The 22,507-nt window shown below is 37.4% G+C and overlaps 1 protein-coding gene across 5 annotated transcripts in view; it reads left to right on the top strand.

The window, feature by feature from the left end:
* The window catches only part of ALG9 (ALG9 alpha-1,2-mannosyltransferase), an 88,689-nt gene that overhangs the window by 38,600 nt on the left and 27,582 nt on the right, over window positions 1–22,507 (top strand). The window lies entirely within an intron of this gene.

The raw sequence follows: 22,507 nt of genomic DNA on the forward strand, positions 1-22,507 counted from the left end.
AAATGGACGGTCAGTGAAGGCTATTTTCATAGTGAGTCCACAGAGCAATCTCTGTCAGGGCCGTGTTTTTCTGCCTGCTCATCTTTACGCACTCTGAAATCCCATGAGGATTTTATTTCAGTTCCTTTGAAAGATGACTCTTTCGCCATTTGATTCCTATAAAATCTTTGATTGTGGAAAAGGTGAGAGCAATAAAAATAATGCTCCTGCTTCCCAGAGACAGATTATTTTATAGAATTATTAGAGAGCACATTTTTTGGCAGCCTGTCAAAGAAACACTTAACGGTTGAAATGTCGAATGCATTTCATTTAGGTTTTCTCATGTCATATACTTAAAATGTGAAATGCCAGGACTTCTAGTTCTCTTCTGAAGCAAACCTGTAGCCACATCTGGCCTTTTGTCTTCCGGATTGGGGCTAGTTAGACTTCAGTGGAGACCCTCAGGGCTTATGAGTGAGATTCTTATTGTGTGAGCTTTAGTTATAAGCTATGAAAATGGACATCATAAGATACATACTTGGCCTGGGCCTCTGAGGAGGTAAGAGATGTATTCTACTAAGTGGCTTATATTAGAGCTTCCTTCTAACTTAAGCCTCTGATTCCAGCAACAATGAAGATACCCCTGGGCGGGGTAAATTGTTACTGGTCATTTTCATTTTAGCTGCAGATACTCTCCTGAGAGCAGGCTTTGATGTTCAGGGGATCACCGTGGGGACACTGCATAGTCCAAAGGGTGGGAGAATACACTATGATGGGGGAAGGTATAAATTCAGAGTGATGTTGTCACAGTTATGTTTCTGGAAGAGGTAGCATGGGGAAGTGAAAAAGAGTATGGACTTTGGAGTCATGTAGACCTGAGTTCAGATCCCATTCTGTTTCTTACTTTGGTGACCTTGGGAAAATTATTTAACTTCTCTGTTTAACTGATTTCAGTTTTCTATCTGTAAAATGGGAATAATGATACCTACTTTGGAAGATTATTATGAGATTAGATATTGTATCTCCCTGTCATACTTAGTGTAGTGTCTGGTACATAGACTTTCCCACAAATGTTCTTTTTTTTTTTTTAATTTTATTTATTTATTTATTTATTCCCCCAAAGCCCCAGTAGATAGTGGTATGTCATAGCTGCACATCCTTCTAGTTGCTGCATGTGGGACGCGGCCTCAGCATGGCCGGAGAAGCGGTGCGTCGGTGCGTGCCCGGGATCCAAACCCGGGCCGCCAGCAGCGGAGGGCGTGCACCCAACCGCTAAGCCACGGGACCGGCCCCCACACATGTTCTTAATGTGATAATGGTGTATTAAATGGATTAGAAGTAAAGGCATCCTTAACAAGATTTATAATCTGCCCGAATCTCTCTCTCCTTCCTTAATTTTACTGTTTCCCAACTTGATTTTCATTTCAGTGTGCCCAGACTCGTCATTGCCTTTTCCACCTCAATGACTTTGCTTATCTTGGTGACGGTGCCTGGACTCCCTTCTTATACTATCAAAACTCTCTTCCTCTCTCAAGCCTTTCTCAACTATTTAAGTCCATAATGAGCAGTCCTCCTTTAAATGGGTTAAGTATTTATCTGTACAGCTCGTTTAGCCATTTAATTTCATTGTCTTATGTTATTTAATTATTTCTGATGTGTATGTCATGTCTTTCCCCATCAGATTGTGAATACTACGAAGAGAATGACTGCCTCTTATTTCTTTTGTATTCACCATAGCATCTAGGATAGTGCTGTATATCTAGTAGTTAGCCTGTACGTGCTTTCTGAGTGGAGACCTGAATATTCATCATCGTTGGGATAGTGATGTTGAGAGAAAGCTGGCTATAAAATCTACAGGGACCTTTTGCACGTTTCTTAGGCTTTGGTCACTGGTTGTCTCTGGTTAGATCATATTTCCCTATTCTCTGCTACCAGGCACTATTAAACTTGGTTAAGTGACTCTGTATGTATTAGCTTTACCCAAAAGGTGAAGATTTTTCAGAATACCTATGGGAATCACCAAAATGCTGGCTGATGAAAACAGGGACAAAGAAGTCAGATATATCTGCTGAGTGTGTAGTGTCTGTCATTGTGCTCGTCCACCTTCCTGTGGTGAGAGTTTTCCTGCAGAATTTTCTTTGGATTTTCCTCCATGGTGGGGGGCCGCACCCTCCAAATCCAGTCTACTCACCTTGGACCCTTTGGAAAGTAGAAGAGACACTTGATGGCTTACTGTGAATTCTACATGAGCTATGGTCAGGGATTCATTTCTTTCAATTAACTGTTTAAAAAGTTATTTGTTTTCTTCTGATGATAAAAGTAATATACATTCATTGTATAAAATAAAGAAAGCTATCAATAAGAAAAAAAATCATCTATAATCTCATTACCCAGATATTAAACCACTGTTAACATTTTGGTGTTTTTTTTCTTTCACTTTTTTCCCTTGCATATATATGTACATATGTGTGTAAATGAAAGTATCAATTATTTGTTAAAATTTAATGTTGTAGTTCTTCAAGATATGGTGCCAGGATCATGACTATAACGGCCAAATAACTTTGCCCAACATATGGGTGCACATACTATACTACACTTACGTTTGTTACTTCTGGTATCAGTCCTAGTTTTTAAGTCTGGGTTCATTCAAGAAGTCAAAATATTTATGTTCTCTATGTTTCCTGAGCATGCTAAATGGCAGCGTTATTTTTATCTGCCCTTTGGCTGTGAGTGACAGGTTTTAGCCAACCCTTGGCTTCACTGCTAAGTAGTTCAGTCTGTCTCCTGTTTCTTTCTGCTTGGAAACTAGGAAACATGCATGACTTCCTTTATTTCACTATCTTCCTTTACCTCAGAGTTAATCAAGAATTAGGAGTGTTTTGTAAGGGCTTTATGGTTTCTACTGCACTGTTAGAACTATGTTGCAGAAATAACGTTTTTTTGCTGCACATTCTTTCTTACCCAAGGTATTGGGTAGCTGTTGAACATCCCATTATTGAACAGGTGGCGTTTTTACAATGGTCCTTGCCAAGATTTTCTGCCAGAATCAAGGTCTGAATTTAGAAGATACCTTCAGTGTCTCGTCTTTATTTCTTAACAAATCCAAATTTTTGTTCACTATTTGAAGGTGAATGATAGCTTTCTGACTCCAAATCAGATATCTGATTTGGAAGCTACCTAGTTAATGAATAGAGTTTGGAGAAAAAAACACCTGTTCAGGAGGGAGTTTACATATAAAGACTTTTCTCTGACATTGACTTAATGCTTAAGTAGACTTGCAGGCAGTTTGTCCATCTGTTATCTTTGAAAAAATAAAACTGTTCATTGATTATTTTTTCCCAAACATTAGTACAGTCAGCTCTACTATAATATGATATAAAATTTCTAAAAATCATTGTGTGGTAAAAACCACAAGGCTTATGGGAAAAATGGGATTAGGGGCACAAGACTCAAAAACTTTGTCAGTGACACATAAAAAGAGATAAGAACCTAATAAAAATGGTAGCACAGTTTTACATATGTTAAATGGCTGAAAGTACATAAATACTACAATAAATGGGAGTTTACCTTGAAAAGACTTGAAGTTTCCTTGTGAAAGTGGCATTGGAAGGGTTACAACTTGTGAAGTAGTGAAAGGGTTATCTGAAGTATGACAAAATTGTAATGCTAAATATGGATGAGTGTGGCTCATCACAGGCAGTGAACTGAAGAAGCTGGTAGGTAGTTGAGTGTGTGCTTGTATGCAGTTTGTATATTCCTACACTGGTCAGTTCAGCTGAATTCAGTTTTCTGGATTCATCTCGTGTTTTTTGTAGATTAAATGACACATAAGCAAACACAAAAATTGAATTGTGTTCAAATTGTTCCCTAATATCTCAGTTGCATAGGAACAGATTTGCATTTTCAAAACAAGTGTTACGACAGAACTGACTATATTCAGTCAAAGCTTTCTTTATTGCTGCTTTTCTCATTTAACCAGTGGAAAGAATTATGGATTTGGGAGGGAACTTTAGGTAGAGAGTCTGTGATCTCTTCATTTTATGGGTGAAGAAACTGAGGCTCAGAGAGGTTGTAACCTGACAAAGGTTAGTCCTGGGGTAAGAAGCTTGGTTTCAGGATTCCCCAATATTCTTTTCATACTTCGTCTTACTTCCAAAGTTACTTGTCGTTTGTACCATATAGTATATCACTTGAATATGTGTTTTCATGTAATGGTTAATCATTCTTTGATGTAACACGGTTGAATAGACATTAAGTGGCTGAGCATTACTTTTTTAAAAAGGTGCTTTCCATTTCTAGAGCTCTGTTATATATATGCCACGTATTTTAAGTAGTAATTATTGTGTTTATCAGTCTGTAGAAATGATCAAAGTCCACTCCTTTTTCTTTTTTCTGTCTTCTTTTTCTCTTTTCTCCTACCCTTATTGGAAGTGCTTATTGGGGGAGAAAATAAATTGCCCTATAGATTTCCTTACTGATTGTTATCAGCCTTGAGTATCAAAGCAAATAGATTCAAATTGCTCTATGTGCAGTAGAGTAAGATTGGAATCCGCTAAGAATTTAAGTGAAGGCTGTTCAAAATCCTTCTTTAAAATTAATTCCATAGTATCCATTGTGTTGGCATTTAGAAAGAAAGTGATGTTTCCCCGATCTTTAGTGATTGAATGACCAAAAATTTTTTTTTTCTTTGAGGAAGATTGGCCATGCACGAACATCTGTTGTCAATCTTCCTCTTCTTTTTGTTCCTCCCCAAAGCCCCAGTACATAGTTGTGTATCATAGTTGTAGAGTTGTGGCTCTTCTGTGTAGGACGCCGCCTCAGCATGGCTTGATGAGCAGTGAGTAGGTCCACGCCCAGGATCTGAACCGGCAAACCCCAGGCCACCGAAGCAGAATGCGTGAACTTAACCACTGCACCACTGGGCTGGCCCCTGAATGACCAAAAATTTTTACCTGTGAGTTTATATTTTTACAATGCAGTAAATTTTTGTTTGTGAATTTAAAGATTCAGTTGACAAATATGTATTTAGCAAGTATGGGAGACAGTAAAACTATAAGACAGTATGTGCCTCTGGGTGACAACTACTTTTTAAAATTTAAATAGAATATATATAAAAGAAGAAATGAAAAGCCAGAAAAATGCTTGAAATCTTTCCCTATCAAATGTTTCTCCTAGGCCCCAGTGTTCCTGTTTCAAAAACAGGAAATATCATAGGAGAATATTGATGCCTAGCAAAATGATGTAGTGGCAAGAGCACTGGGCTGGGAGTTAGGAGAGGCTGTGATTCTTTTCTGGAATTGAATGAAGTGTATTTTCTTCTTAGATGATTTTGTGAGTGTCCAAGGACCTTGAAATAGCTTTGCATCTCTTTCCAATTTGCTGTAACTACACCTGAAATCCAGTTGCAATTTCAGCTTATCCCGTTAGCTGTTTTCTAATCAAATATTTTATGGTGGCAAATCTTATTTCGAGACTTGATTCCTGGGCCATGGAACCTAATGGCCAGAGATGGAAGTCAACATACTGTTTCTGCCCCAGAGGAGATGAATATCTGTTAGGTCTGCACTGTGCTGTGTAATGCAACCTGAGTGTGATGCTGACGTTTGACAGTTGAGAAGATGTCACTGCAGACTCCACCTCTGGGAGAATCTGTTACAGCTGATGAAAAAAAGCTGTGAGAATATTTATTATTACCCAACTCCCTTAGCTCATTCCTCCCTGAACAGAATGCACACTTTTTATTATTGATGTCTTGACCTCTATCAGTCGTCTTCTTTGAGAATGTGTATTTTTGTTTACATCTGAGGTGGCATTAAATTGTCATCTTTAACATACATTTATTAGTAAGATGTAAACAACGTGATACTGATTATCAATAAATTGGTTTGAATTCTCTCCCCTCCCACCTTTTTTCTTTTGGTTTAGAGGTGCTGATTTATTCTTCTCCAAGGCTTCTAGTGGGTTGTTAGAAACTGAAAGAAGTCACATTTCTTTCAAAATGAGTCTTAAATGCTTGTATTTTACAAAATTTTAAACTAAGGCATATTTTTAGCTTCGACAGCTGTTTGATATGTAGCCTGTGACTAATGAAATGAAACACATTTTTGTTTCACGATCATGTGTTAATGTCACCCTACAATTTTGTTATTTTTGATGCAAGAAAGAGTGATTAAGTCTGAAGAAACAAAAAAATGAGCTCTTCGGTTACACTTTAAGGCAGATTTAAATCCAGTCTTTTGATTTTTGAATTGTAGATGATGTGGTTATGGAGTGTGGTCTCAGATTTTGCACTGTGAGAGATGGACAAAATTGAGAAAAGAAGCTATTCTTTCTGATTCTAACTCTTAGACCTAAGGGGCAGTGGTCACTTGGTGTTACCAGGGATTCAAACTGAGAAATCTCAAACTAAAAATAGCCACAGTAAAACTGTATATATAGCATGAAATCCAGATTTTGTAAGGAAAAATCTGTATCTGCAGAGGAAAAGGTCTGGGACATACACTAACAGGTTGATGTTGATTTTTGGGGGGTTGTAGGATTATAGGTGATTTTATTTTTAATGCATTTAAAAAATATTGTTGTAATAAATCATGTTTTACTTTCATCATTTAAAAAAAAATAACCATAATAGATAGAGGCTATAGACACCAAATCTTTGAAACTGCCAAGAAGACTTCTGATGTGCTTTACAAACAACGCTCAGCAAGCTGTCAGTTGACCTTGGGTTTCCCATCCTTGAGCGCAAGAAGAACCTTCATCGCAAAATTGGGAGATAGATTTTTCTCTTAAGTAATTTTTGTCTTTTAGCCTTCTGGCCTCTTAGTTAAGTCATTTCATTCATTATATGTAAGACCACTTTTGCTCCTCTTTCTGCAGACTAGATCTAGGTTACTTTAAAGAAATAAATGTGGTTTACTTATTACAAGCTATGAGGGAAAAATTTTTTTTAGACCTAAAACTAAAAAAGGATGCTGCTGTGGCAAATAGACTATGAAGTAATATGTTAAAGTCTTCCAGACAGGAGAAGAGTTAAAGAATTTAATAAAAATTTAAATAAAATTAAATAATTTTCCTCTTGTTGGGGTTCAGACAGAAAGCTGTGTCCATCTAGTAAGTGTACCAGAGACTACCTGTTGGCAGGGACATTCCCAACAGTCCTAGATCATTGGCTTAAAAAGACAACGATATGTAAATCTTATCAGCACAATAATATTAGTCTCCAGTCTTTTGTTATCTTTTTCATTGTTAATCATTTGGAAATATTTCTCATTCTGTTCTTTCATTGATTCATTCATCCACTCATTTATTTAACTTTTTATTGTCCCTGACTCTGTGCTGAAAATACAAAAGTGACAAAAAGCATAGTCTCCTGTCATTTAAGAAAAGTCCCTAGCAATAAAAAAAGAAAGAAAAAAATTATGGGGAAAAGAAGGAATTGGGAGAAACAGAAACGATGTAGGAAGCAGAAAAAATTTTTAAACTTCTATAATCAATATTCACTGATAGGTTAAAAGAAAAGTTTGGGGACCATAAAAACAAAAACATGTGCATTGAAAAGGGAACAATCAGAAAACAGGAGCTCCTAGAAATTAAAAATAAGATAGTGGAGATTTTAAAAATCAGTAGAATAGTTAGAGGATAAAGTTGGAGAAATTTTCCATACCATAACTATATAAAAACAAAACAAACAGAGATAGGAAATAGGAAAAGAAAAAAAGATGAGAGGATCCAGCATGTAGCTAACAAGAGGTCCAGAAAGAGGGAAAAAATGAAATGAAGAAGAAATTGCCAAAGAAATAATGTGAGAAAATTTTCCAGAACTGAAGAACATCGCTTTTCAAATTGAAGGAGCCCATAGAGTATACCTAAAATGATGAATGAGAAACGATCCATAGTAAGATGTACCAAGTACCAGAAGAAGTTAGTGTGTATTATTATTTGATAATTGAAAAATCAAAAGCTACCAGGAGAAAAAGCTGGAAGAATTGTGAGTAGTAGCCTCTGGGAAGTGAGACCGGGGAATAAGGAGGGTACTGCTGTTTTTCATAATAAGCTTCTTGTACTATGTAAGTTTGGAACTATGCACATATGTTATTTTGATAAACCTAAGGATGACTTTAGAAAAGGACGTAAATCTTTTTTTTTTTTTTTTAATTTTTTGTTTATTGCAAGGACGTAAATCTTGCCCTCAGAGTCTAGAGCAGAGACAGTGCTAAAATGTTATTCAACAGTGTAATGAGTGCCATAGTGTGCTGTGGGAGCACAGAGAAGGTAGGAAGGACTCTTCCTGCTTCTCTGTTAGGGGACAGCTTCACATGAGAGGTGGCATAGGAGCTGGGTCTTGGAGGATAATTGAGAGTTCTCTGGCAGAGGAAGGGAAATTAACATTCCAGTCAAAGGAAACAGCATAGGCGAAGGCTTGAAGTATGAAAGAACATTGGGGGTTTAGGAGAAAATAAATGATTTGAGGTTTCTGGAACTCAGTTAATTGGGCAGAGCATTTTTCATTTCTTACGTCCCTGTTTCATTTACTCTTATATATTTGTGTATGTGACTGTGTTCTTTGATAAATTGTACTTTTATTTAAGGACAAGGGTTTATGTCTTTGTCCTTAATCTTTGAAACCTCCATAGTACCTAACATAGGGCTTACACACAGCAGAGGATTTAAAAAATTTTAACTAAAATACTCAAGTAGCCCTTCACTTAGTCTTCTTCAACTCAAGAGAGGCCTCCCCAAACCCTGATAATAATAGAAATTTAGACTAATTAGGACTCAAGCACTATCATTCTTCAAGGTCTAGTTGTACTCTGGTTAGAGTACTACGTGACAAGCTCCTGGAGGACAGGGATCATATCCTTTCCATCCCTGTATCACCCACATGGCCCAACACTGGACAGGTATTAATTGAATGCACCTTTTCAGTCTTCATTAACAGATCCCAGACTGAAAGAAATACTTAACTCTTCTGCTTCCTCTTATTTTGGTAATGAGATTCTTAAAATACCCCAAACCCTCTTTTCTATATCTATCTCTGCTTGCCTTTAGTAAAGAAGAGAACTAGATAGGTTTATTACCTAACAAGATGCCAGCCCGCTAAAAAGGTTCATGTTATTTATTGCCTTAATATCATAGCATTTACTGTAAGACTGGTTAGCAATTTATTTTTAGAAAACAAGGTTGATACCTCCTTTTGACTAGTATTGTTTCTTTTATTTTTCCTTCAAGTCTCATCAACATGCTCAGTCCTCTCCATTTCTTCTCATGTTGAAGGATTTTCATGAGGTTTTCATATGAGTTTTTGCCATTTAGTTTATATTATTTAAGTTTGTTTTGAGGAATATATACCCTTTTATTATAGACACAAGTTAACCAGTTCCAGTCACATATACCATCCCACCAAATCTTGAGGCTCCTTATTGCTTTTTCTTTTCGTTTTTAAAAACTTTTTATTTTGAAATAATTACAGATTCACAGGAAATTACAAAGATAGTATGGAGAAGGGTACATGTACCCTTCATCCAGTTTCCTCCATTGTAGCTAGAGTATAATTCCAAAACCAGGAAATTGACATTAGTATAGTTCTGTGCCATTTTATGACATGTATATAGATTCGTGTAACTACCACTGCAGTCAAGGTACAGAACTATTCCATCACCACAAAGGTCTTTTTTGTACTGCTCCTTTATAGCCCCACCCCACCTTCACCATTCCTAACCCCTGGCAACTGCCAATTTGTTCTTCATCTCTTGTAATTTTGTTATTTGCAGAATTTTATATAAATGGAATTATATGGTATGTCACCTTTGAGACTTTTATTCTCAGCATAAGGCCCTTGAGATCCATCCAAGTTGTGTGTATCAGTAGTTTGCTCCTTTTTATTTCTAAGTTGTATTCCATGGTATGGATGTACCACAGTTTCTTTAACCATTCACCTACTGAAAGACGTTTGGTTGTTTCCAGTTTTTGGCTCTTACAGGTAAAGCTGCTATGAATCTTTCTGTACAAGTTTTTGTGTGGATATGCGTTTTCATTTCTCTGGGGTAAATGCCCAGGAATGTGGTTGCTGGATCATATGGTAGGTACATGTTTAGTTTTTTAAGAAAGTGCCAAACTATTTTCTAGATTGGCTGTACCAGTTCAAGTGAAGTGTAGAAATCTTACCTCCCTTTGCTTTCTCTCCCCTGTTTATAATATAATTGTCTTAAATATTTCCTCTACATATATTGACAACCATATCAGAACACGTTGTAATTTTTGCTTCAATCTTTAAACATAATTTAGAAACTCAAGAGAAGGAAGACCTATTGTTTTTATTCATATCCTTACTCTTCTGTTGTTCTTTCTTCTTTCTTAATGTTCTACAATTCCTTCTTTTATCATTTTCTTTCTGTTTCAAGAAATTCTGTATCCATTCTTTCAAAGTAGGGTCTGCTAGCAACAAATTTTCTTCGTCTGAGAATGTCTTGATTTCTCTCTCATTTCTAAATAATTTTTTTCCTCTGGATATGGAATTCTTGGTTATTTTCTTTTAGCACTTGAAAAATATTTTGCCCCTTCCTCTGGCCTCCATGGTTTCTGATGAGAAATCTGCTGTCATCCTAATTTTTTTTCCTCTATAGGCAAAGTGTCATTGTTCTCTGGCTGCTTTCAAGATTTTTTCTTTGTCTTTAGTTTTGAGAAGTTGAATTATGATGTGTGTTGGAGTGAATTTGAGTTTATCCTGTTTGGGGTTCACTCAGCATCTTGATTCTGTAAGTTAAGTCTTTTGCCAAATTTGGGAAGCTTTCAGCCATTATTTCTTCTAGTACTTTTTCAGCCCTGCTTTCTTTCTTATCTCCTTCTGGGACTCAGTGACCTGAATGTTAGATGTTTTTTATAGTTCCACGGGTCCCTGAAGCTCTCTTCATTTTTATTTTTCAGTCCTTTTTCTTTTTGTTGTTCAGGTTGTGTAATTTTATTGTTCTATTTTCTAGTTCACTGATTCTTTCCACCGAGTCCTTCATTCTTCTGTTGAGCACGTCTACTGAGCTTTTTATTTTAGTTACTGTTCTTTTCATTTCTAAAATTTCCATTTGGTTCTTTACTTCTATTTCTTTGATGAAACTTTCTATTCTTTTGTTTCAAGGATGTAATTGAATCATTGAATTTTGTAATTGCTCACTGAGGCGTTTTTCACAGCTGCTTTAAAAATCTTAGATAATTCTAACATCTCTGTCATCTCTATGTTGGTGTCTGTTGTCATTTGTCATACAAGTTGAGATCTTCCTGGTTCTTGGTATGATGAGTGAGTTTTCATTGAAACCTGGACATTTCGGCTATGATGTTATGAGACTCTGGATCTTATTTAAGTCTTCTGTCTTAGCCGACCTCCTCTGATCCTACACTGGTGGGGGAAAGTGAGTTTTGGCTTGTTACTGCCAGATGGGGATGGACGTCCAAGTTCTGTACTTGGCTGCCATTGATACCCAGAGTTGGACAGGAGGGTTTGTTACTGCTGGGTGGCAGCAGGAGTTCAGGCTCATCACTAGGCCTCTATTGATATCACCTTGGCTGAGAGGGGCAGGGGTGCCTTGTCACTGCTCCCCACGTAGCCTTCACTGATACCGTAGGGGGTGGCCTCATTACTATTGGAGAGTAGTGAAAGCCCTGACTCTCCACTAGACCTTCTTTGACACCACCTCAGCATGTAGGAAGAGGGGGTGTTTCATTACTGCCAGGTAGGGTAAAAGTCCAGACTCCCTGTGTGGTTTCCACTGATGCCGTGAGGTGGTAGGGGAGAGAGGAGGCTTGTTTCTGCTCAGCAAGGTTGAAAGTCCTGGTTCCCTAGTTGGTCTTCGCTGACATCATCCAGGCCAGGAGAGGCCCTTTATTACAGTTTGGTGAAGATGGAAGTCTAGGCTCTCCACTGGACATTTACTGTCAGAGGTATGAGTGGATGTCAGTTTTGTGGAGGGTGGTTGGTTGGTGTATTAGTCAGGGTTCTTCAGAGAAACAGACCAATAGAATGTGTATGTATGCATGTATGTATATACGTGTGTGTGTATATAAGTCATGTGCTGCATAATGATGTTTTCGTCAACAGTGGACCACATATACTATGGTGGTCCTATAAGATTAGTACCAAATAGCCTAGGTGTGTAGTAGGCTATACCATTTAGGTTTGTGTAACTACTGTAGGGGAGGAAGAAATTTTCTTCTACTATTCTAAGTTCTTCTGGCTGATCTAAGAATTAAATTGACATGAGACAGATTAACAGGAGAAAAACAAACAAAAGTTTAGTAACATGTATACATGGGAGAAACCCAGGAAAACTGAGTAACTCGCCAAAATGGCTGAGGCCCTCACCTTAAATACCATCCTCAGCTAAAGACAAAAGAAGATATTGGGGGTGGGGAGAGTTGGACTTCAAAGGGAAGGAAGGCAATTCATGGGTAGGTGAAAAGGAGCAAACGTTTGGGAAACAAGAGTTTATTTAACGACACAGAAACAGAAGAACACAGTGGGGAGCCCAACAACAGGCTTCTCTAGGTTCCTCCCTGTCTACCAGGGTGATAGTTTGCTTCAGGTTTTTTAATCTGAATTCTTTTAGGCCGTTAAGGGGGAGGTAATAAGAAAAACTTTCTGAGTGTTTTGTTGCTTTAAAATAATCAGCCTAAAATAATCCTCATGTTAAAAAGACACATTTTGGGGCAGCAAATTTTGTTCCCCTTCAGTACACTCTGTGATGTTCACACGATGACGTAATTGCCTATTGATGCATTTCTCACAATATACTCCCCCTGTTAAGCGACACATGACTGTATATGTATGTTAGAGCGAGAGATTGATTTAATTTATTTTAAGATCAACTCACATAATTGGGGGGGCTGGTTAAGTCTGAAATCTGTAGGATAGGTTGGCAGGCTGAAGACCCAGGGAAGATTAATGTTGCAGCTCAAATCTGGAGGCAGAGTTCTCTCTTCTCCAGGGAACCAGAGGTGGAATTCTCTCTTCCTCTGGGAACTTCACTTTTTCTCTCTTAAGGTCTTCAGCTGACGGGATGAGGCCTACCCACATTAGGAAGGATAATCTGCTTTACTTAAAGTCTACTGATTTAAATGTTAATGTCATCTAAAAAATAACTTCATTGCAACATCTAGTCTAGTGTTTGACCAAATATCTGGGTATTGTGGCCTAGCTAACTTGACACATGAAATTAATTATCACTGCTGGAGTAGAGTGGTTATTGTCTAAAAGTATTGTTCCTGGAGTCCTGAGATTCTGAGCTGGTCTACTTTCTTTTCTCTGCCTTTTGGAGTTGTCTTACGTTTGTTTCATATATTATAATGTCCAAAGCTTTTAGCTGGACTTAGCAAGAGGAATATAGAAAAGTGCCTGCCCTTGCTTTTTATTTGCTACCTTCTTTTAACATATCAGATTAAGTATTTCATTGATATTTGAGGCCATAGGTTTTTATTTCTAAGCCTGTTCTCTGTTTTCTTCTGAAAATTATTTAGTTCTTCCTTCAGTGTGGTTTTTTAAAATATCACATCTTTTTGACTATAGTGTCTGATTTTATGATTTTATCTGAGTGTTTTTTCCCTCCCCTTTCAAACTTTAGTTTAAAATTTTCTTCATTTAGTTGGAACTGTTTCTAAGCACATTCACTCTGGTCTTAGTGAGATGCATTCTGACCCTTGCCAGGAATTCATTAGTGTATAAGCCATAATCCAGAAAAACAAGTCTTATGATTTGACCCCATTGTTTATATTCTTCTGTTCACTTCCTTTATCTTTCTCTTCCAAAGTCTCAACCTTTAACTTGAAAAGAAATTGAAAATATCATCTCTTTGCTTCAAAGACATTCAGTATCCTACCTATGATTTCAGAGCCACTTGAGATACAGTCTGGCTTTCTTCTGTCATTTGTTTCTAATGTGAATTGGCAAAGCTTAGTGTTTGGCAGATTTGTGTCTTAGCTGGTTCCCTGTTTCTTTTAGCTATGTTAGGCCTATTTTCACATAGATGCCTCTGAACTCCCCATTCAGGGTCTTTTATAGAAACTCTAATTCAAAGCCTGGGAACCACAGCCTGTCTTTTCTACCTAGCCTGTCTCTCTGGCTCACTTACACCTGTTAGTCTTTACGAACATATTTTGCTATTCCTGTAATGCCACTCTTTTCTACTACCTTTCCTCCAACTAGTCTGCCAAACCACTTTTCAGGCTGCAGATCTTGTTTTCTATAGGAGGTCCTTGCAGATTGAGCAAAGGAAAGCTACTGGTATTTCTTTTTATTTTATAATTGCAACACAGTTTTCCAGTGGCCATTTACCCTGCCCAATGCCCAGTAATTATGCACTACCCATTTACCTTTAAAACATCTACTTAATCTGTTTAAAAATCCATTTACTCTTAACACATATAATATAACCAACCCTCAATTATCTGTCTTAGTAGAAGAAATAGTACATAAATAACCCCTAGCTGAATATATTTTGCTATTAGCACTTTGATATAAGAATATTTTAGGAATTCACAGAATTTCAAATAAACTAACAAAGTTACCCATTGAAACACAACTTAATCACCAGAAAATTGGTCACCTTCCCCAGTCAATTACCCCTACCTAGCTTTCTCCAACATTTCAAGTAGGGAACAAGTCATATAATTTCATAGGTTGATGCAAATATTCACCTGGGTAGAGCTTCATCTATTGAATTTACACCCTTTTGGATGGGTGATGAAAATAACTGTGAAAGGTTTGAGTTTAAAAAGTCATTCCCTCTTCTTGGATCCACAAAATATATACCAGGAACTGATGATAATGTCAAATGACTCATTAAGCAGAGGAAAATATAGTAGCAAAAGACTTTGTGAGCATGTTTTGCCAACTCTGGACAATTAAAAATTAATTTTCTGTTACTTTTTATTTATACTTTGTCATAATTGCTTTATTCTGTTGGCTGAGTGCTATTTACAGTTTATTCATCTGGTGTTGTCCGTCTCAGTAAGCTCCTAAAGGGCAAGTGTCTATGCATATAGGTCTTGTCTTCCTCTGGTCCTCTTTTAAATTATAATGACAATATAAAAACCTCAAAGAAAAAATTGAAATTTTGACCAAAATGGTATGTGGCTTTTTGTATACATGGCTCAACTTTACTCTAAAGTAGAAATTCTCTGAAAGTTGTGTGGTTTATTTTTCTTTTGTTTCCTAGTTTGGTACTCAATAGGCTTTTTTTAATGATGGTAATGATAGTGACCTTAGTCCTAAAAACTAATGAATTTCATTCTGTGTTATAGATGTATTATTAAAATATTTTATATAAACTGATATTTTAAAAATTAAATTTACAAAATAAACTCTGAATTTGCTGTTGTAAAACGAAAAAAATTAAGCAGTCTCCCATGATTTCTCAGTTTTCTAAATATCCATTTTGTGTAAAGTAGTAGGTTTGTTTATATTGAGATTTGTTGTTGAGACCTAAGAGATATGTAGATTGGGCTTCATTGAGTGGCATTACCACCATCTTGGCTATTCATTTCCATGTACTGATTTAACAAGGACGGTAAATAGTTTCCGTTCATTTGTCACTTTTGATCAGTTGGTAGTGGCTTACTGGAGCCCCAGGTTGAAAGCATGAGGAGATTGTATCTAGGCTCAGTGAAAGAGTGCCACAATTGATTAGTGATGTCTAACATGAGCAGTGGGAAGGGAAACAACTGTCTGAGCTTTCTGTATGTGTTATCACCCAACTTCAGGATAGTTCTGTGTGGTGATTCTAGGCTACCTAGGTAAGACATGTGACCCATTCCCAAATCATACTTTTTATATTGATAAAGCACTTGAAACTGAAGAAGCTCTGTAAAAATTTAACATGTTTCTGGCATGCATACCCACAAAATTTCCCTAACCATTTCCATATTTAACAGTGTCAGAATAACAATGATAATATCTTGGTTTTTAAATAGCTCCTTGACATCAGCAAATTCAGAGAACTGAATGATCTTATTTTGCCTTTGCTATTCCTGACAAATATGTATCTTCAACTGTGTTTAGTGCTAGAAGTAAGACAGACTTTCTAATTGCTCCATTCTTGGCAATGTGAAAAGCAGATCCTGTGTATTTATTACCTCCAGTGCAGGCAGGTCTTTCAGTATGAAAATATATCTAATGATGAATAGCAGTAGTTTTGAGAAGAGTGTAGAATCAGCAGTCTGGAGTATATTTACACTTGTGATGAAATTGTTTTCTCTACAATAATCCTTTCTTAGAGTTGAGAGGGAGTTTAGTAGTTTGTAGTCCAAATGCTTTGGAGAGATGGTAAAACCTATGAGGCTAGGTTAAGTGACTCCCCTAAATCACAGAGCTAGAGCTCAAGTTAGAGGCAGAGTGTTTAGAGATCCCGTTTCTTGACGCAAATGGTAACGTTTGATACCCTTAAATAAGAAGAGCGCTTCGTTGGGGGCAGGGGGTTCAGAGCGTTATTCTGCTTTTCTATTGGTATCATTTCAGAGAGTTAGCTGTTTCAAACACTTGTTTGTTTTATGGTTGTTTGCTAATAGAATCCACATCCAAATATAGTAGGATAGATGTATAGTAGGATTTCTTTCTATATTGGTATTTTTTATTATAAAAAATTGTGGCCAAAATGGAGTCAAAAGGTATCTTCTCAGAGAAATTCTTTACCTGCAGAAAGTTCTACAAGCTTGTAGAACTGGACTTAATTGTCTCCAGCATCTTGTCTATGAATTGGGAGTAAGCAAGGAATATCCATGTGGAATTTTGGTTTACTCTTAAATGTGATTCTTCTGTTCATTTTCTGTGCTCTTTGGTTCTCTAATCCCCTTCCCAATGGCAGGAGCACACTCATAGATCTGAAGGGAGTTGTATATTCTGCTCACAGTAATGGGATCAATAATTGTGTAAATCGATTTCTCTAGTCAACTCCTGTACAATAATTTTTCATTCTATAAAATATCCAAGTAAGTCAAATCTTGTTATGATCAATTGTCTAGCCTTATTTAAAAATAGCAGTCAGTTTCTGGAGCTTGAACTCATTTTGCTGTTCAGAGATTTTTTTAGTAGATTTATTACCATGTGATTTGATCTTTATTGTATGATATTTTAGAGGAAATAGATTGTCCTCCCGAGGCTAGAAGCTAAGGGAAGAAATTCTTGGCATTCACAGATAGTTGTTCTTAGTTTTTAACACTTGGTGTTTGAAGTTGTCCAGCATCCTGGTGCAGCTGGTGACCATTCTTTCCTTCAGCAAATACTTTTTGACTGTCTGCTGTGTGCCAGGTACTGTACCAGGCACCAGGGATACAGTGCTGATCAAGATGGACCCATTCCCTGCCTTAGCAGAGCTTAGAATGCTCAGCTTACTGTAAGAAGTCCTGGGCCTCACTACAGTTACTCACAGAGGGATATGAGGACACGTAATGAATCAAAATTTATTACATGTTTTGGAAAGAAAGAAGACATTCTGAATACTGCTTAAAAGTTAAGTATTAAATTCATAGCATATGTCATCCATTGTTGCTGTTTGATAGCCTCAGTTATGACCAAATTTTACTTAGCTTTGGGCAAAGTGCCTAAACAGTTTTTTCAGCTTCAATCCTCCCACTTGCCTTGGAGGTTAAAGGACAATTGATTTTGATTGATCTTTCGCATTATCCCCTTAAACTCTTAGAGGATTCTTTACTGCATTTGTTTACCAGATCATTTTCAGTGACATTTGAGAAATAAGATCTGTCTTGTGTATGGAGATGGTTTCTCTGTGATGTGCCATGAACTTCATGTTGGCCCGTGCCAGAGAGCTCTATTTTTACAGCTACATGCGTCATTGTCATTTCCAGCTGATAGATGCCTGAATGCAAGTTCACATCCTTCCTGTCTTAGGACTTGTGGGAGTTGGCTCAGGCAGCTGGATAGACAGCAGGGAAGGTCACTGAGAAAAGGAGGTTGGACTATTAGTTCTTTCCTTGTCCTCACACGGCATTCCTTTTTTTTTTTTTGAGGAAGATCAGCCCTGAGCTAACATCCATGCTAATCCTCCTCTTTTTGCTGAGGAAGACCGGCTCTGAGCTAACATCTACTGCCAATCCTCCTCCTCCTTTTTCCCCAAAGCCCCAGTAGATAGTTGTATGTCATGGTTGCACATCCTTCTAGTTGCTGTATGTGGGACTGGGCCTCAGCATGGCCAGAGAAGCGGTGCGTGGGTGCGCGCCGGGGATCCGAACCCAGGCCGTCAGCAGCGAAGCGCGAGCACTTAACCGCTAAGTCAGGGGGCCAGCCCACACACGGCATTCTAAGCTGTGATAAATCTATTGTTTGGTACAACTTTTCAACCCATTCCTGTTGTTACCGTTTCTCAGTCTTCAACCTCCTCACAGCTTTTCTGTGGCTTTTGAAATCCACTCTCCCCAAGTTTCACAACTACGTACTTCTTTGATTCTTCTCCTACAAGCTCTTTAGTGGTTCCTTCTGTCCCTCGCTTCTTCCATTTTCTTTTGCCCAATCCTGTAGGCAACCTCCCAAGCTTTAATCTGTGTCTTCTGCTCCTCTCTGTTCCTTTCTTCTCTCCCTTTTCCTACCCTTTTGCCTTTTCCTCCCTCCTCTTATTTTCATGCATTCTTGTGTACATTTGTTAAATAATGTTTTAGCACCTAGTGTGTGCTTTTGTACTATGCTAGGTTTTTGGAATGCATGAGTGAATGAGACAGACACAGCGCCAGCTTCCATAGAATTTACTAACTTCTCAATTCATAAATTATAATTGTGAACTGTTTTAATGGAGAAGTACTGGTTGCTATGAGAGCATGTAATTTGGGGACCTGTCCTAGTTTAAGTGGACAGTGAAGTCTTACCTAAGGAAACCATTTTTAGCTGAAATCTGAAAGATGAGTAGGAATTTATGAGGTGGAAGCAGGGAGTGTTCCAGGCAGTAGGAACAAAGAACAACTCTGTCTTTCAGTGTTCCAGTCGACTGCTTGAATTCACCATGCTTCTTCCTCCCCAGTAGGTGTAAAACACAAGTTATCATCCTCTTTCAGTCTCACCCAAACTGATTCTTCACTGCAACTCTCTCTTTTCCCCAGTTCGCTGGATTAGATATCTTGGTGTCATTGATTTCCTTTGAAATAGACATGAGATTTATCCTTTCTTCTTCTTTATTCCCATTGCAATAGAACTTTAAGGCATCATCACTTCACAGCTAGATACTGTGTTAGTGACCGGAGTCCTTGCTTCCAGCCTTTTCCTCTAGCACTTCCTTGTCCTGCCCTCCCCAGCATAGCCATTGTGGCCCTCTCTTTCTGGGACCCATTTTTTAATCATATCACTCCTTGACTGAAAACCTAGAGTAGATTCCTGATGCACAAAGTCCAGATTCTCCTAGTTTGGGTCCTCCATTATCAGTCCTCGGACTCTCTCTCTCTAGTTTTGTTTCTCAACGCTCACCTCTTGCGACAAGCAGATATTCCTCCTGTTTCCCCTGTAAACCATGCTCATCTCCGCCTTTTTTCCTCTGTTCTCTAACTTTTACCACCATTTCCAGGAAATCTTTTCAACTACTATAGCCCACAGTGGTTTTTTCCTCTCTGAACTCAAATTGCTCTTATAATACTTACTTTCTGTATTTCATATGTGCTAATATCCTTTCCTGACCTAAATTATAAGTTTAATAACAGAGACATGTCTTACAGGAATTTTATGTACCCTAGCTTAGGAGGCACCAAATAGGTACTTAATAAAGGAATTGATGGTGCCCAGAAGATTCATTTTGATATCATTTAGTGGATGCTGCTAATTCATTGCTAATTGAAGACTGCGAGTAGTTAATTCGTAACCCTTCTGTCCTACATGTTGGGCATAACTTGAATTGACAGTGAACATCAATATAGGTTGAAAACAAGAACAGTTCATTTTAATGGGCTCTAATGCTCCAGAGTTCTTTTCTGTCAGTTAAATTCTCACATTCACAGAGTTGGTCAAGGATTCCTTCTAATGTTACAGCTATTTGTGTAGTCATTTATAGTTCACAAGTTTTGTTTAAATGAGTCATCTCATTTAATCCTCATCGCAACTCTTTGATGTAGATGGTATTATCCTTATTTTACAAAAGAATAAATTGAGGTATAAAAAACTTAAGTGAGTATGAGTCACCAAGCTAGTTTGTGGTAGAGCCCAGACCTGAATCTAGGTCTCTGACTTAGAACTCCTCTTCTAATTTTTTAAATAAAAAATTTTTTCCCAAATTTATTGAGATATAATTGACAAATAACATTGAATATATTTAAGGTATACAATGTAATGATTTGATATATGTATATATTGTGAAATTATTACCACGATAAGGTTAGGTAACACATCTTTTATCTCACATAGTTACCTTTTTTTTTGCGGTGAGAACATTTAAGATCTACTTTCTGAGATTTCAAGTATACAACACTATATTGCTAACTTTAGTCACCATGCTGTCCATTAGATCTCTAGAACTTAGTCGTCTTATAACTGAAATTTGTACCTTTTGACCAACATCTCTCCATTTCCCCCAGCCCCTGGTAACCACCATCCTGCTCTCTTTCTGAGTTGGACTTCTTTAGATTCCACATATAAGTAAGATCATACACTATTTGTCTTTCTCTGTCTGACTTATTTCACTTAGCATAATGCCCTCAGGGTTCATCCATGTTGTCGCAAATAGCAGGGTTTTCTTCTTTTTTATGGCTGAATAGTATTCCTGTGTGTGTGTGTGTGTGTGTGTGTGTGTGTGTGTGTGTGTGTGTGTGTATGGTGTATACATACCACATTTCATCCATTGACGGACACTTAGGTTGTTTCCATGTCTTGACTATTGTGAATAACGTTGCAGTGAACATGGGGGTGCAGATATCTCTTCAAGATAGTGATTTCATTTCCTTCAGATGTATACCTAAAAGTGGGCTTGCTGGATCATATCATAGTTCTATTTTTAATTTTTTGAGGAATTATTCTGTTTTTCATAATGCTATACCAATTTACATTCCCACCAACAACGTACAAGGGTTCTCTTTTTTTCCACATCCTTGCCAACACTTGTTATCTCTTGTCTTTTTGATAATAGTCGTTCTAACAGGTGTGAGGTGTTATCTCATTGTAGTTTTGATTTGCATTTCCCTAACCATTGACATTGAGCACCTTTTCATGTACCTATTGACCATTTGTATGTCTTGTTGGAAAAGTGTCTATTCAGATCCTTTGCCCATTTTTAAATCAGATTATTTGTTTTTTTGCAATTGTGTTATATGAGTTCCTTGTATATTTTGGGTATTGATCCCGTATCACATATATGATTTGCAAATATTTTTTCTCATTTCATAGGTTGCCTTTTTATTTTGTTGATTGTTAGGGTTCCTTTTCTAATTTACCTTATTTCTTCTCTAATCGAGAACCTGCCCTTGATCATACCTAACCATTTTCACTGGAGGCCTTTGTCCTTGTGTGTTTTAGTTATTCAGTAACTACTTCCCAGAAAAAAAGAATATTCAGCAGCTGCTTCCCAGAAAGGATGAAAAGAGGTTACATTTTTTTAATGGATTAATATTTCAATTAATATGATTTTGCCTTAGTATCTTTCTAAAAACTTTACTTTAAATGGAATTTGCACATGGATGATGTGATGAATGGAGCCTAAAGCTAACTGGTGTAGTTGGGTATTAATTAGTTACTACCCACATCTCTGGTAGGCCATGTACCCAACACTAAATCTAGATAATCAGACCTGTAGTATGCCTGGCCCGAAAAGGCCAGGCTGAGGTCAAGTACTGAAATGTCGTACTGAGAGCTCCCTCGCTGAAGGAGGTCTAGGCATGAGACCATGAGAGTCTCTGCCCCTTGCTGGTTCTATTTGATTACAGAGGCATGGCACTTGCGAATCTTTTAAAAACTTGTTTCATGTTTTTAAAATCCTTGGGAGCTACAGAGTGGGTGTTCAGACCGAAAAGGCTGCTTCCTGAAGTGTTTATGCAAAGGATCATTTTTAGAGAGTTATGTGGAATGGAATTGGTTCTGACGTCAATTCTCAGTGTGCTTTCTCTCCCCTGGAGGAATAGCCCATATGTAGAGACAGATGTGAGACTGAAGTCTTTTTTACATATAAATAATGCTGGGAGAGAATGAGAACATTACTGTGAGTTAGAGGTTGGGGAAAAACAGAGTTTACTGTAAGCCAGAGATGACCAAGTTGTTCTTATATGTGCTTTTTAAAACTTTCAGTTGTGTATGACTCATAAGTCTAAATGTGCGTGAAACATAAGTGTAGAGTAAATTAATAATATAATAATAATAATAATAGAGCAAGTACCTGTGTAACCATCACGCAGGTCAAATACAAACATTGCCAGCACCCAGAAGCTCCCCCAGCAATTCCTTTTGATCATCACCTACTCCTGTGAGAGGGAGTCCCCTCACTTTTATGGTAATAATTTCTTTGCTTTTCTCTTTAAATTTACCACTTTAATATGCACTCCTAAGTAATATAAGTTAGTTTTGCCTGTTTTTGAA

This window comes from Diceros bicornis, chromosome 7 (genome assembly GCF_020826845.1).
Source record: "Diceros bicornis minor isolate mBicDic1 chromosome 7, mDicBic1.mat.cur, whole genome shotgun sequence".
In the NCBI taxonomy this organism is placed as follows: domain Eukaryota; kingdom Metazoa; phylum Chordata; class Mammalia; order Perissodactyla; family Rhinocerotidae; genus Diceros; species Diceros bicornis.